The 16093-nt window shown below is 41.6% G+C and overlaps 1 pseudogene; it reads left to right on the forward strand.

The window, feature by feature from the left end:
- The first annotated feature begins 2655 nt into the window (after window positions 1-2655).
- Window positions 2656-4756, forward strand: LOC100524053 (large ribosomal subunit protein eL42-like; annotated as a pseudogene).
- The last annotated feature ends 11337 nt before the right edge of the window (window positions 4757-16093 follow it).

Here is a 16093-nt window from a genome sequence, read left to right on the forward strand (position 1 = left end):
ACCACGAAAGGTACTTTGGGAAATAAAAGAGGGGGCAGACCGGTCCCTACTCTCAGGTTTATAGAGGAGCTATTGAGAGAAGAGAGAATTTATATTTAAATTATTTTAATCCAACGATTTTTACTTTTTTTGGAGGGTGGGCTTTTTGTTTAATTTTCTCACCTAAAAAATATTACTGTTTCTTTGCAAAGAACAGCCCCATCTGAGAACTGGAAGCAGAAAATAAGGGATTCCCTCTTTGATTTCATAGATTTTGACTTGCAGCCTGCCTGTACAGTTAGTGCATGAAACGATGGCTCCCTCTGTCCCCAACCCTAAGCCTTGCAAACCCGATCTGTGATCAGAAGATCCAGCTGTGCCCTTGCTATTTCTCACCTCATTGCTAGGAATAAAGATTCAGCAGCAATTCCTGCTCAACTGATAACATTGCCAGTGACACCTGAGGCAAAGTAAAACCCAGCTCAGCAGTTCTGCAGCTGAGCCTCTGTGGCTTAGAATTAGTCGAAGCAAAGCTGGTTCCTGAGCTGCCTCCCACTCCACCGCCATCCCTCACCACTTACTGGGGGTGGGGTGGGGTGGAGGTTCTGCGGCTGTTGGCAGAAATGTTCAATATCCATCTGTGCTCCCTCGCTTTGATTAGGAGATGTGACAAGGCTAAAAAGCAAGTGTTGAATCAAATGACTGTTCTCTTTACCTTTGGCCATAGCCCCTTACAATAAATGGCCTGGTGCAAAAAATACAGTAAGCCCTTTGCATGCACATGTTTCATATCTGCAGATTCGATGATCCTTGGTGGGGCGGGGGAGGGGGGCAGGGGAGGACGGAGATTCAAGAGCCCTTGTCCGTCTATGCTAGAGCCTCAGTAAGGCATCACGTTTTAGGAGAACCAGCTATTGATACAGACTGAGAACACAGGCATTTGGGATCTACTTCTGTTGCAATCTGTCTCTGGACTGTGCCATCTCCAAGACATGATTCAGGAAAGTCATCTAATTTTCTAAACAACCAGTGAGAAAATACCCTGAATTCTGCCAGATCCAAGGGTGAAGATGACTCTTAGGGGATCTTCAGGTTGTTCTCTCAAAACAATTGTTTTTTGATGGCCTCTCAAGTGTACCGGGGATACAGTGGTGGGCAAGGCAGATGAGGTCTCTGGTCTAATGGAACCGATGTGCTAGGCCTTTGGGCATAATGAATGTAATAGCGTTTGTGCAGTGTCCAGTGTTCAGCGGGTGTGCCATGAGCAGTAATTTCCTCTCTTTCCAGGTAGAGATCACCAGCTGGAAATGGCAGTGAGGCCATACATCTCTCCACCCACACTCTCAACTGGCTCTTCAATCCCCCCGGGATTGTTTTCTTGCAGCAAAACTTTTGCCTTGGTGCACTAGAAAAGGACATGTGGTTGCTATTAATGGGAGCCTGGCTGGAAGAAGCCATGGCAGACATCCCTGCATATCAGAGTCTAAGCAAGTGTTCCCAATCCTTTAAGAAAACCATTACTTGGCTCACTGCAAGCTAATTGCATTTGTTCAGTCATTGTGAAAATGGATGCAGATGGGACTCGGAAGCTAAGAAATATCCCACTGTTAAATCAGAAATAAAGCCACTTGCTCAGGAGAAACGATTGCCTGGGATGAGGTTTTCACCAAGAAGTGGGAAATTGCTCAGTAAATTTCTCTTTTCTGCTTAAGTAACTCTTTTAATTAATTTTTACTGACCTACTCCTCCTTTAACACAAAAGGTGTGAACATATAAAGAAGTGGACTTGTTGACAGTACCTTCCAGAGTCACAAAGCAAAAGTGAAGGTTACAAATTTGTTCTGTCTCTCCATCTGGGACAAAGCTTTGTTGCATTGAGATCTGCAGCTTTGATAATAGGCTGCAATGGAGACTAAGTTGTCATATTACCTTCTTATTTCTATGTTGGGGGCGATAAGAGCTTACTTTTTTTTTTTTTTTGTCTTTTTGCCATTTCTTGGGCCGCTCTCGCGGCATATGGAGGTTCCCAGGCTAGGGGTCTAATCGGAGCTGTAGCCACCAGCCTACGCCAGAGCCAGAGCAACGCGGGATCCGAGCCGCGTCTGCGACCTACACCACAGCTCATGGCAACGCCGGATCTTTAACCCACTGAGCAAGGGCAGGGACCAAACCCGCAACCTCATGGTTCCTAGTGGGAGTCGTTAACCACTGTGCCACCACGGGAACTCCCAAGAGCTTACTTTTTAAATAAAATGCCATGATGGGGTTAACAACCAAAAAAGATAAGAATCAAGTTTTAAGTGGGAGAAGTCTATAACATTATGATAAACATATATGTGATCTCTCTATTTAAAGGAGACAGGTTAAACCCCCAGCAGAGTTCTTCTAGTCCTCAAAACTGTTCTTTCTACTGGTTTGATTAAATGATGCCATACTGTTCTCTTTTCACCAGTAATTAAACACAAAGCTGTAGTGTCATTTAATAACTGTCTTCCATGTGGTAGAAATTCTGATTAGTTTCAGAATCAGGGAGAGATATTAATCCTGATTACTGGGAGAGTAAATGTTCGAGAAAACTGTTGATCCCTAACATCGTCCTTATGGAAATTTAACGGTAGCCTGAAGAAAAATGTCCTGTTACTGCCTCAAGTTGCCCAAACTCTGGGACGCGCAAGCATGTGGCCTGGAAGGGAGCAGACTCAGCTTCAGCCATCTGGGAAGAGAAACCCCCAGCCCACCTTGCCAGCTGGCTGGTCAGCAAATTGGGCCAAGTGATTTCCTCAAGTTTGCACCGCTATTCAGAGCAGCATCAGATTATGAACCTCAGTCCCCTGAACTGGCCAGGGCTGCTTCCATGTTTTCTGAGGGATTATGATAGTCACTCTTCTTAAGTATCCCTCAGGACTTGTGGTGAAAGGACACTCAGAAGTCTCATTAACTCCTAGGTTTGTGGGACAGCTGTCACGAGTTACATGTTCCATCTCTAGTGATTTTCTTTCCATTTCCAAAAGGAAAGGAAGGCAGTTGCCAAGCTTCCCCAAGGATCAGGAGATAAATGGGTTCTTGCACCTTCCTGAAGGTGCCAGGGCCTTCCATCAAGAAAAAAAATGTTCTTTGCTATGAGCATTGCACATGATAAACATGGAGTAGAGTCACCCCAGATATCCTGTTTTCATTCCCGAAAGTGAATGACTGGATCACATGGAGGTTCTAGTTTTAATTTTTTGAGGGCAAGAGGGATGGTCCTCGAGGACATTATGCTGAGGGAAATGAATCAAAGACAAATACTGTATCACCTCACTTAAATGTGAAATATAAAAAAGCGGTACTCATAGAAACAGAGTTGCGTGGTGGTTACCAGAGGCCAGGGGATCCACTTAGAAGATGAATAAGTTCTGGGAATCTCAAGCACAGCATTGTGATTATAGATAGCAGTACGGTACCACATTCTTGCAAGTTACTAAGGGAGTAGATTTTAAATGTTCTCATCACAAGAAAAAAAAAAAAAAAGAAATGGCAATTATGTGACAGGATAGATGTATTCGCTAACACCATGGTAGGAATTACACTGCAGTGTATAAATGTATCAGATCAACACCTTGTACACCTTCAACTTATACAATGTTCTGTGCCAATTAGATCTCAATAAAGTTGGGAAAAGGAAAGGGAGAAAGACTCTACAATTTATAGTAGCACCCGAAAGCACTGAGGTCACAGCAAAGGCTCCTATGACTGTGGTAGCTGTCCTTGTTTGCCCAGGAGAGAGGAATTTCCCAGGAAAATGGAATCTTTCAGTGCTACAATTGGGGAAATTCTGGCCATCCAGGAAGGAGACGACCACCCTGTCTGTGACAGGAAGGAAATCTGTAACTTACACACACATACACACAGGCACACATGCATACATGTGAGGGCACTCTCGCAGACAGGATTCCTAGGTAGGTGTGACCTTGAAATATTTGCCATTTTGTTAGCAACCTGGATACTTGATCAGAAAAAGATAAAAAAGGGCGTTCCCTGGTGGCCTAGCAGTTAAAGGATCTGGTGTTGTCACCCCTGTTGCTCAGATCACTGCCACGGCGCAGGTTTGATCCTTGGGAACTTCTGTGTACCATAGGCATAGCCAAAAAAAAAAAAAGATAAAAGGCTTTTTTTTTTTGGAATTCCCCTTGTGGCTCATTGGTAACGAACTCAACTAGTAACCATGAGGATAATTTGCTATAAAAGTGGATGCATTGACTATGATCCCTGGCCTCTCAGTTGTTTAAGGATCTGGCCGGTGTTGCCATGAATTGTGATTTTGGTCGCAGACAGGGCTTAGCTCTGTTGCTGTGGCTGTGGTGTAGGCCAGCAGCTGTAGTTCTGATGGGATCCCTAGCCTGGGAACTTCCATATGCCACAGGTGTGGCTCTAAAAAAAAAAAAAAAAAAAAAAAAAAAAAAGCTTTTTTTGCATGCCAGTAGTGCTTGTGCTAATTTGGTGAACCTTCCGAAAACCCTGCTGGACTTTTCGTTAAGTGTGGCAAGCATCAACCCCCTAGATGGGGAAAGGCAAGGATTCTCTGTAGGCTCAGAGGAAGCAGCGTTATGATAGGAAGTAGAGTGGCTATGGTGTGAAGACTAAGTCAATTTTTCAGAAAAAGACTAAAATTACAAATCCAATCGTGCTGAGGCTTGAATGCATTGAGCCCAATTGCAGATCGCTGGCTATGAAGAGATGTGAGTGTTTTGAACTGGGAGAGGATAAGAAGAGAAAGGACCAAGAGATCCAGTTCTAAGTTTCATTTCTTTTTTTCCAAAGACAATAAAACTTGAGATTATGCCTTTAAAAAAGATGAAAAGATGGTAAAATCCTTTGGCTAAAATCCTATTCAAAGTTTACAAATAGACAAATGTCTGTTCTCTGTATTACAAATTCTCTGGTTTTATACCATCAACCACATGAAACATATAGCACCAAGGTGTCTGAAGTGCAATAGAAATTTTATCGTTATTTCTGCCTTCCAGAGTTTTAATGATTCAGTAAAGGGCAACGACAGACTCTCCAAATCTCAGCATGACTAAAAATTCTTCTCTTCCCGAGTCGAGAAGCCCATCTGTTTTAAAACTGCAAGGAAGCTGCTGACACTTTATTAAGTTGTTGTTTTACTTAAATTGCAGTTATCTCAAGCGACACTTCCCCTCCACTCTTGCTTTCCAAAGTGCTGTAACCATAACTACTTCTTATTTGGGAAATTGCATGTGGCTGTTCCTCCATTTGATTAATACACAGAGTCAATATTTTTGCTTTATTTTAAAGCATCACAGCGTGTGGCTGTGTTTCTTGGATATTCATATTTTTTCCTCTCTCTCTTTTTTTCTCCCTCTTCCCCTGCTATAAAAGTAGATGCACTGACTATTTTATTTCTAGCAGGAGGAAGAAACCCATATTTGGAGGAGGTCTTGTTTGCTGATTATTTAAATTTTTCTGGAGAGTTCCCACAGTGGTGCAGTGGGTTAAGAATTGGACTGCAGCAGCTTGGGTTGCTGTGGAGGTTCAGGTTCAACCCCAAGCCTGGTGCAATGGGTTAAAGGATCCGATGTTGTCTCACCTGTGGCTTGGATTCAATCCCTGGCCTGGGAACTTTCATATACTGCAGGGGCAACTATAAAATTAAAAAAAAAATGTTTTTTTTGTTTTTTTTTTGTTAATCACAATTTGTAGCATCTGTAAACTAGTCTCAGAGTGATACAGGACAGGGGAGCTGGATTTGACTCCTTGACTCCTTAGTGAAGAAAACTCCTTCCTGAAATTTCAGCTCCCTTCTCTTTTTTTCTGACTTTCTGGTTTTCCAGCAGATCAATCTACCTTGGTCTGGGCTGTAACTTGTTTCCTCTTCTCCCCTGCACATGTGGCTGAATATTTCCAATGGAGCAAGAGTTGATTTACCTGTCATGTGGGACTGAGCCTCTGGATCTAAAAGCAATGACTGTGCAAACATCTGGAACAACTTGCAAAGGAATCATTAGATTCTAGAGTTGAAGTCTCAGTTCCATGCCCTTGGTACTTAGTCATGTGTTTCTATTTACATAGTTTCTCAGTTTACTTTTAGCCACTGTATTCAGAAGAAAAATGAGAGATGTCCAATAAAATGGAGTGGGTTTGGGAGGATCAGCGAAGATAAACACTCTGCATCTCTGAATATTTACAGACTTCCCTTCTCCTCTTTCAGGAGTTTCACATGCTGGTGGCAGAGACCTTACTTGCGGTGGCAGTTAGGGAAGTGACAGAGGAAAGGACGTGGAAGCAGAGTTCTGGGAATTGGGTCATGTGCAGGGTGAGACTGGGGTCCGGGACAGAACCTAGGAGACGTCATGGAGCAGGGGACACAGATTTCCAAGAGAAAGGGGAATTACACAGAGTTAAATTCCCTGTGTTTGGGGTGTCAGAATGCATGTGAGAGAGATACTAGGATTCAGTTGTACAAGAGAGCAGGGAAGATGGTCACCTGGAGAAACTAGGGGCCCAGCAAAGTGAAAAGCCCCCAAACAAACATAACCTTACCAAGGGACTTCTTCTTGTTTATCCCTAATTACTGTGAAGCTCAAATAACTCAGGTGCAGTACCTCAGGTTTACCTGGCAGCACGATTTACCTGTCTGCAATGGAACATTCTGTACATGCTTAAGTCTGGCAGGTGCAGAGAGGTGCGGAGTGTCTCCCAAACATGCAGACCCCAGGTATGATGTACTCTTCAGGCTCAGCCTCCAATGGGCAAGAAGATCGTACAAGATCCAGGGTCCCCGGACTCTGCCCACACGTCCTGTGCTCCCAGGCCTCCCTTTGGGAAGGACTGCGATTAGGAGAAGGGAAGGACGGGGGAGGAGGAGAGCGGGTAATCCACATGATTCCTCTTTTGATCTAACTTCCTAGACTTTCTGACTCCACACAGGTTATGCAGAGGACAAGGCTTAGCAAGAGCTGAAAGGACATTCTTGCTATAGATAAAACCTCTCTGATTGGCTTGGGCTGAAACTCCATTCATCTGGATTGTTGTAGACTCAGAGACTTGCTAAATAAACACAATGGGAGATGATAGGTTGGTAAAAACGACTTTCTAGGAGTTCCCGGTGTGGTTCACAGGTAATGAACCCAACTAGTGTCCATGAGGACTTGGGTTCAATCCCTGACTCAGTGGGTCCAGGATCTGGCACTGCTGTGAGCTGTGTTGTAGGTTGCAGACAGGGTTTGGATCCTGTGTTGTTATGGCTGTGGTGTAGGTCGTCAGCTGTAGCTTTGATTGGACCCCTGGCCTGGGAACCTCCATATGCCGCAAGTGCTGCCCTAAAAAAAAAAAAAAAAAGACACACACAGGCTTTCTGACAGAGTACCAGTGATGACATCAGATCCTAGCCTATTTTAGGGAAATGAGAAATAAAGGCACTGCTTGACACAAAGGGGAAGAGAAGAAAAGTTAGAGATTCTAGGGGTCTCCATTAAACCCCTAGGGATTTATCTATTTTCTCTTTACTTGGACTGGTTTGTTGAATTCAACCAAAAAGTGGTCTTAAAGCCCAGCTAGTTCAATATAATCATTTCACATGAGAGGATCACTGCCCCCAGAGGTTCACGCCTGTGGAAGGGTTGTGAAGCTGGTCAGTGTCAGAAGTGGGTCTAGGACGCCGGCTCCTGGCCCTCTGTTTTGCAGTCCTGTTTTTACATTACAACAGATTATTTCCAACATCCATGAGGGCAAAATGAAAACGGTGGGCCAGATTCCCTGCCAAAACTCTGCAGAGAGAGTAATTGAGCAGGGATGAGGCGGTGGAGGATCACGAGTTGGGAAGTCTTAAACAAGGATGGGAGAGCAGTCACATAGCTGTTTCCTATTTCTATCTCTTCCTTCGAATCCTTCCCAGGATCCTGTATCTGCAAAGCCTCTGAGGGCTTCATATGACTTTATTTGCAAACTTCCAAGTTTTCAATGCTTTAATTCAGGTCTGTATTTGATTAATTTGGGGGTATTTATTCTAGTTGGATTTTTTTTTATTCTGACTTTGCATGATCAATAGAATTCCTGTCTTCTCCATTTCTCTTTTTTCCTAAAGTTCTTCAGTTAGGCTCCATTTTCCAAAGTAAGATGGCATCCATTGCCTTTGAACTTCCCCAGGCCATTTTTGTCCCCCTATGTCTGCTGAGGAAGCAGACTCTCAAAACCTGACTTCCCCGTGTACCCGGCTGCCATAGGTATATGGGAAAGACACCCTCTTGGGTCACCACAGGGTCTTTGCTGGGTGATGAACACTGCTGTAACGAGTACCCCAAGGTGGGCGCATCTTGATGCCATTCTGTCATGTCATCTGGCAATTCGCTTACACTGTCATGCCTAAGTCTCTTCCTCTAAGATTGATAATAGCTCAAAAATGGATATTTAATTCACAGTATTGTGAAAATAATACATGGATACTAAAACATGGTCATAAGTTTTAAAGTGCTGTACAAATAAATATTAGATACTGTGTAGCCAGACCCTGCATTTTCATTCTTTGGGAATCTCAAAGTTCTGCTGAAAAACAGACTTTAGATTTTATTTTAGAAAACAAGTTAATTAAAAAAAACTACTCATATTCTTTAAAAATGAGGTATCTACTCATTTCAAGCATAGGAGAATGGTTCTATTTTAGAATTCTCTAGTAATTCTCTGCCTTCTTGGAGTGTAATCGTGTGTTATAATACTGTTTACTGCTCTGTGTCCCTCTGGGAGCCACAGCATATTGAGTAAATTGATAGATTGAGGTGGAGTACATACATGGCCAATTCGCTGGACTGCAAATGAGATGGTAAACAAGATTTTCTTAGTCTTCACTGACTGATCCTTCCAGGGGCTCCCATTAGAAGACCACTTTAATGAGTCCCTGGAACCACGGGGCACGGTGGAACAGGCACATACAATTTGTGCTTCAGAAACACACCATTTTTTTAAAAAAACTGAAGTACACGTAATGTTCATACACACACACACACATATAAATATATATACAAACTAACATTTTGTTAGTTTTTAGTTTTAGTTGTACAGCAAAGTGATTCATGTGTATACATATTTATTTTACAGTGGAGAAGACTGAGGTGTGGAGAGATTCAGAGTCCCGTGTAGATGACAGAGCTTGTGACCTTGACCTTTAAGCCTGTTTCCTGACCTCTGTTCCGCTGATTCAAGGAGATGGTCTGGGGATACAGGAATACAATTCAGAGCAATGGCTTTCAGCCAAGGAATTGTGTGCCCTGTTCACCTCCAGTGAATATCCAGTAATGTCTGAATACATTTTTATTTTCATAATTGGGTGGGGATGTTAGTGATTTGGGGCCAGGGATGTTGGTCAACATCCTCCCATGCACAGGCTCGCCCCACACAAAAGCATTCTTCAGCTCAGAGAGCCATCAGTTCTGACGTTGAGAAACCCTGGTCTAGAGGAGTTACCTTTAGACCTGGAATACTTGGATGGATTCACACCCTGTTCTCTGCCTTTTGAGGTTAGATTAATCAACCTCTCTGTGCCTCGATTTCCTCCTCTGTAAAATGGGTATCATAACTGTGTCCCTTGCATAGGATTGTCTCGAGGGTTATATAAGATGCTGCATATAGAATACAGGGAGTCACACACAGTTGTGCTAAATAAATGGTACCAGCTAATGTTATCACACTTGCAAAACTGAATTTTCAGACTCAGATAACTAGGTGCATGTCAATTAAATCATATAGAGCCTATCTGTTTTAAAGGAGAAAACCTTGGTTGGTGGTTCGCTGAGGCTGAAAATGCATTTGTGTGCTAATCTAGGGTGTTAAATCCAGAGGGGAGGGTGGATGGTGAAGGCATGGTACTATACCAGGGAGATTAAACTCGACCAGAGGGCTGATGTTGTCTCAACTGCATTTTAAGAAGTAGTAACAGCTGACACACACTGAGAGCTTATCTTGTGAGAGAACTTTCTAGTCCCTTCATAAGTATTTGCTCATTTAATCTTCATAACAACTTCATCAAGCAGGCACAGCTTGAGACTTGAAGAGCCTCCTTAATCTAAACAGCATGTATTTCTATAAAAAAATGCAAAGTTCTTAGCAAATATCTTTTAAAATATGTACTTCTCCCATTTTCTCTATTTCTCCTTCTGAAACTATATATTTGCCAAAACATTTTTATTGAAGTATAGCTGATTTACAATGTTGTGTTAATTTCTGTTGTACAGGAAAATTACATACACACAGTAAAAAATATTCTTTTCCATTATGGTTTATCATAGTAATTTTTATATAGTTCCTGTGATATACAGTTGCACCTTGTTTTTTATCCTCTTCATATATAACAACTTACATCTGCTAACCCTAACTTCTCACTCATCCTTCCCCCAACACCCGCCCCCTTGACATGCACAGGTCTATTCTCCGTGTCCATGAGTCTGTTTCTGTTTTGTAGATAGGTTCATTTGTGTCATAGTTTAGATTCTACATCTAAATTATATCGTATGATATTTGTCTTTGTCTGACTTGCTTCATTTAGTATAATAATCTCTAAGTCAATCCATGTTGCTGCAAATGGCATTATTCCATTATTTTTTATGGCTGAGTAGGATTCCATTGTACTTATGTACCACATCTTTTTAATCCATTCAACTGTTGATAGGCATTTAGGTTGTTTCCATGTCTTGGCTATTGTGAATAGTGCTGTTATGAACATACGCGTTCATGTATCTTTTTGAATTGTAGGTCTGTCCGGATATATGTCCAGGAGTGGGATTGTTGGATCTTATGGTATGAAACCACATTTTAAACATATGTTGGACATTGTCATTTTATTCTGCAAGATTCCTAACAATGCTGTCGTATATGTCTGTATATGCACACACCTATGCGTGCACACACCTATATGTAGATTTAAGTTTATTTTTGCTGAAGTAATATGTATACAATGTTTAAAAGTCAAAATGTTCTAAAAGACTTATGACCAGATAGAGTAGTCCCTGCTTCACACTGGATTCCAGCTCTCACACACAACCATTTTCAACTCTTTTGTTTCTTCTGATATTTACCTCTCTATTGCTGCAAGCTGCTTGTGCTTTCACTGGTTTTTCAGATTTGGATATCATCTACTGATTTTTTACTGCAGAAAATGAGGAATTAGCTCTCTTATTACTTGTCAACACTCCCCTTTTTTCCATTATGTTTCAGTTTCGTCATGGAAATTTCTCTTTCTACCATCATAGTTTTAATTTCCAAGAGATTATTTTTGTCCTCCAGTTGTTTCTTTTTAAATTGTCTCCCTTCTTTTTTAATGTATATGCTGCCTTCTCATGACTCTGAAGATATTAGTTTTATTTTTTTCCTTCTTTTTCTGTTTCTTCTGATTCTAAGCATTGTTTCTGTTTCCTCAGAACTTCTTTCTTCACTCTTTTTTTTCTTTTTCTTTCTTCTCTTCTTTTTCCTTCCCTTCTCTTCTCTTCTATTTTTTCTTTTCAGTACACAGAGCTTCCAACCAACTTTTTAGACTTAACTAACTTAATTTTGAACCTAGCCAATAATTACCAGACATTGGAAGAAAGTATTTCACATAAAAAAGAGTGGACATTTTCTTTGAAGCTGCTCAAATGTCCCAAAGACGACATTGTGCAATTTCCTGGCTGCCGACGTCTCAAACTCAAGTGCAAGTAGGGGCAAAGTCACTACGCAGAATTTCATTGACTCCCTCGGTTTTTAGCATGGTCTTTGCCCAAGTTTGAGCTGGGTTTTGCTGAGTCCAGAATCTGTTTGGTTCTACTTCTCCACAAAGTTTTCTGCTAGGGAATGAGAGGGGAATTGGCCCCAACCTTTTCTCATTCTGTCCTTTAGCCAGTTCTGTTTGGAGACCTCCATACACGTGCCCCTGCTCTCAGAGTTATCAGATCTTTGCAGTGTGGATCAGCTTTCTTTCGGGTTTTGCCATTGTTAGCTTAGGTTTTAGCTTTCTCTGGTCAGAATGTTAATTACTAATATTTTATTACTGCACCGCCTTTCCCACTCCGTCTGTCCTTTAGCGTTTCTGCTTTCTTCTTACCACTATTACTTTAGGGACATTTTCAGGAAGGAGGGTGATAAATGTTTATATTAAAGGTGACATGTTTAACTAGAACCCTCCCCCCTTTAAAAAAATACCTCCTGGTCTCTCTGTGTGCTGCATTCTGGATAATATGTTTAGATCTAGAGCTTTCCATTATCTAATTCTTGCTTCAGTTTTGTCCAATCTGCTGTATAACCTGAATACTGAGTTTTTAACTTTAATATATATACTTTTCTCCTCTATTTTAACTGTTAGAAAAATCTGCCTTTTCCCCCATGTTTTCTTGTTCTTTCGTCATGATTATTTCCTTTGATCTTTCTGTTACTATTTTTAACAAATGTACTTTATAATCTCTTCAAGATTTTTCTAACCTCTCAATCCCTTGACCTTGAAGCTTCTGTTTTTTTTTTTTTCCTTCTGTTTTTGTGATCATTGAAACTCATTATGGTGAGCCATTTCTTCTTCTGCTTTTAAATTTTTGATAATAAGCTCATCTTTGGTGGAGATTTCTTTCTTTCTGTGGGAGACCCATGTGCCATGAGTCATAAAAGGGTTCCTACAGAGGTTACCTGCATCTGCTTCTATTGAGAACCAAGGGGTTCACTTGTCTGAGTTTTTTTGTTTTTGTTGTTATTTGTTGAAATTCCTGTATTATTTAGAGAGTGTAAATTCAGACTCCACATCTATGCTATGTAGGAAATTACTGTTTTGATTTCTCCTTGGAGAACTTAATATTATCTTTCACCCAGATCCCCAGGCAGAGATAAGCCTTCTTGCCAGTATCTTAGGCCAGTAGGAAGACAGTCCTTTTTGCTGTTTGTGCTGGTTATTCAGCGTTGAGGTCTCTGCCTTGACCACCACCCCCTTCTGCACTCTATTTTCTTTCTTTCTTTCTTTCTCTTTTTCTTTCTTTCTTTCTTTCTTTCTCTTTTTCTTTCTTTCTTTCTTTCTTTCTTTCTTTCTTTCTTTCTTTCTTTCTTTCTTTCCTCCTTCCTTCCTTCCTTCCTTCCTTCCTGTCTGTCTTTCTTTCTTGCTTTCTTGCTTCCTTTTTTTGCTTCCTTTTTTTGTCTTTTTAGGGCTGCGCCCTTGGCATATGGAGGTCCTCAGGCTAGGGTTTGAATCAGAGCTACAGCTGCCGGCCTACACCAGAGCCACAACAAGGTCAGATCTGAGCTGCGTCTGCAACCTATACCAAAGCTCGTGGCAACGCTGGATCCTTAACCTACTGAGTGAGGCCAGGGATCAAACCTGTGTCCTCACAGATGCTAGTCAGATTCTTTTCCCCTGAGCCACAACGGGAATTCCTACACTCTATTTTCTGATGCCAGGGCTGGGATTCTACAAACCACATTTCCCTTTTGCCATCTTCCTCTCTTTTATCTTTTGCCCATAGGACTCTGAGTGAGAATGGGAGGTGAAAGGAGAGAGAAGAGACATCGTTTGCTCAGTACACCTGAAGCATCACCATGACAATGGTTCACCATCCCAGTGACAGTGGTGGTTCTAGTTTCTGGCTTCTTCTCGCACCACCAGTGTCAGCCTCATCTCCAGGGTCACAAGCATCACCCAAGTTGCCCTCCTTAGAACTCTTGCTGTTAGATCTGCAAGGTCCCTCCTCCAAAGTTCTAGGTTCTCATAACCCCACTCCTGGGCAAGAACAAACATGTGGGTCCAGACTGACAGTTGCATGTTAAACAGCTTCTAAGATGGCTCCCAACCATCTGTCTCTTGACATTCATGCCCTGGTATAATTCCCACCCCTTGAGCATGAACAGGACTTAATAAATAAACAGAATGTAGTGAAAATTGTGGGAAGCCTCTTCTGTGACTGGTTCTGAGAAGATCCTGGCTCTCATCTTGCCTACCCTCTCTCACTGTCTTGCTTGCTTCATCTGATGGAAGCTTATTTCTGTGTTGTGAGCTGCCCTATAAGGAGACTCAGTGGTGAGGTTCTGAGAGAGGTCATTACTGGATCTGACCAACATTCAACAGTGAACTGACACCTTCAGCTGAATATTGCCAACATTCATATAACTGAGCTTGGAAGCAAATCCACCCTGATTTTAGCCTGGTGAGGGACCCTGAGTCGGAGGGCTTAGCTAGGCCACATCCAGTTGCCTGAACTACAGAAACTGAGAAAATACATGTTTGTTGTTTTAAGCTGAGAGGCTTTGAGATAATTTGTTACACAGCCACAGGTAACTACAGCTGCACCTGTACCACTATATGGAATTTCCATGGCTAAGGTCAACTGGAACTGCAGCTGCTGGTCTACACCACAGCCACGGCAATAGCAATGCAGGATCCGAGCAGCATGTGTGACCTGCGCTGTAGTTTGTGGCAATGCCAGCTCCTTAACCCACTGATTGAGGCCAGGGATCGAACCCACATCCTCAGGGATACTGATACACGGATGTCAAATTCTTAACCCACTGAACCACAATGGGACCTCACAGAATGATTTTTGATGGAAGCAAAGGTTATGTAGGACTAGGAGGTCCAGCTAACTCTAAGCTCTCCAGAGTGTAAGACACTACTCCTTTCCCATTGACATTGAAACCCTCAGCTGGTAGGGCCCTTGTCCAAACCTGCAACTCAGGACTTCACTCTCTCTGTGTGAGCTCCCTATTAGCTCCTGGCAGCCCCAGACAATTTCCCTTACATTTGAACTTGGCTATGTACTCTTTTGTTTGTTTTTGTTTTGTTTTTGTTTCTTTTTAGGGCTGTGCCTGTGGCATATGGATGTTCCCAGGCTAGGGGTCAAATCAGAGCTATAGCTGCCAGCCTACACCACAGCAGCAGCCATGCAGGATCCAAGCTATATCTGTGACCTACACCACAGCTCACAGCAATGCCAGGGATAAAAACCAGCATCCTAATGGATACTAGTTGGATTTGTTTCCGCTGCACCACAAAGGGAACTCCTGACTATGTACTTTTTAAAGACTTTGAAATATTCACCCAGGATTTCTCTGTGTTTGAGGAAGAAGTGGACATTTTCTCTCCAATGCCAGAAATCCAAAGTCAAGAAGAAGACTCTGGACATTCATACATAAAGTCCTAAAGTTTCTGTATTTTAAGTCTCAATATTTAAACAGATTGATCTTTACCAGTTGTTAAGACACAAACTCTAGTTCATAATATAAATGATCTCCCAGGATGAAAGCCATTAGGGCAATCTGGTAGCTTAATTGCTTCCTCCCTGATGACTTATGACTTGGAACAGCTAGGAAAGTAGGGTATCAAAACAAACACTTGAAGGCCAAGGATAAAAAATGTTAATAATTAGTAACAGCTAGAAGCAAAGTTAATTCTCAGTGGGCCCATAATGCCAGCTATTTAATGCAAATTAACAAATGGCATTTTAATGTAAAGGACTTGAAAGCTAATATTCTAATTTTCCAAGTAAGATCAATAATTCAAACAATAATGTTTTAGAGGAAGGAATTTAGAACTAGAGCAATAACTTTATTTCAGAGATAAGTGAAATGCTATGTGAAGTTTGTATTTGTGGATCCCAAATTAGACCAAATTAGAATTAGGTGTCCATGCATTGGAAAGAAGGGCTCATAAAAATGAAAAGTGCAAGCAATAGCTGATTACAAAGTGATAAAATTTGGTCTTATAACACTAGATAATGAAGCAATATTTTATTTCTTTCAAGGATTATGAAGGATAGTTCTGAATTACAGTGGTGGTGTTTTGAGTTCTTAGATCTTGTCTTCAAAATTTTAGCAAATGACTAGTGAAACAGCATTCCAATTTCCGCTACTGGGTTACTCTGGACGGATCATTTTGAGTGTTAACTTGTATCCTGCTACTTTGCTGAATTTGTTGATCAGTTCCGGTTATTTTTGTGTGGCATTCTTAGAGTTTTATATATATATATTGTATCATGTCATCTGCATAGAGTGACAATTTTACCTCTTCTCTTCCATTTTGGATACATTTTATTTCTTTTGTTTGTCTGATTACTGTGGCTAGGATTTCCAGTACTATGTTGAATAAAAATGGTGAGTGGGCATCCTTGTCTTGTTCCAGATT

This window comes from Sus scrofa, chromosome 16 (genome assembly GCF_054392235.1).
Source record: "Sus scrofa isolate SSC_HxYL_T2T_F1_AM1 chromosome 16, Sscrofa_HxYL_maternal_Yorkshire_Landrace_v2.0, whole genome shotgun sequence".
Lineage (NCBI taxonomy): Eukaryota > Metazoa > Chordata > Mammalia > Artiodactyla > Suidae > Sus > Sus scrofa.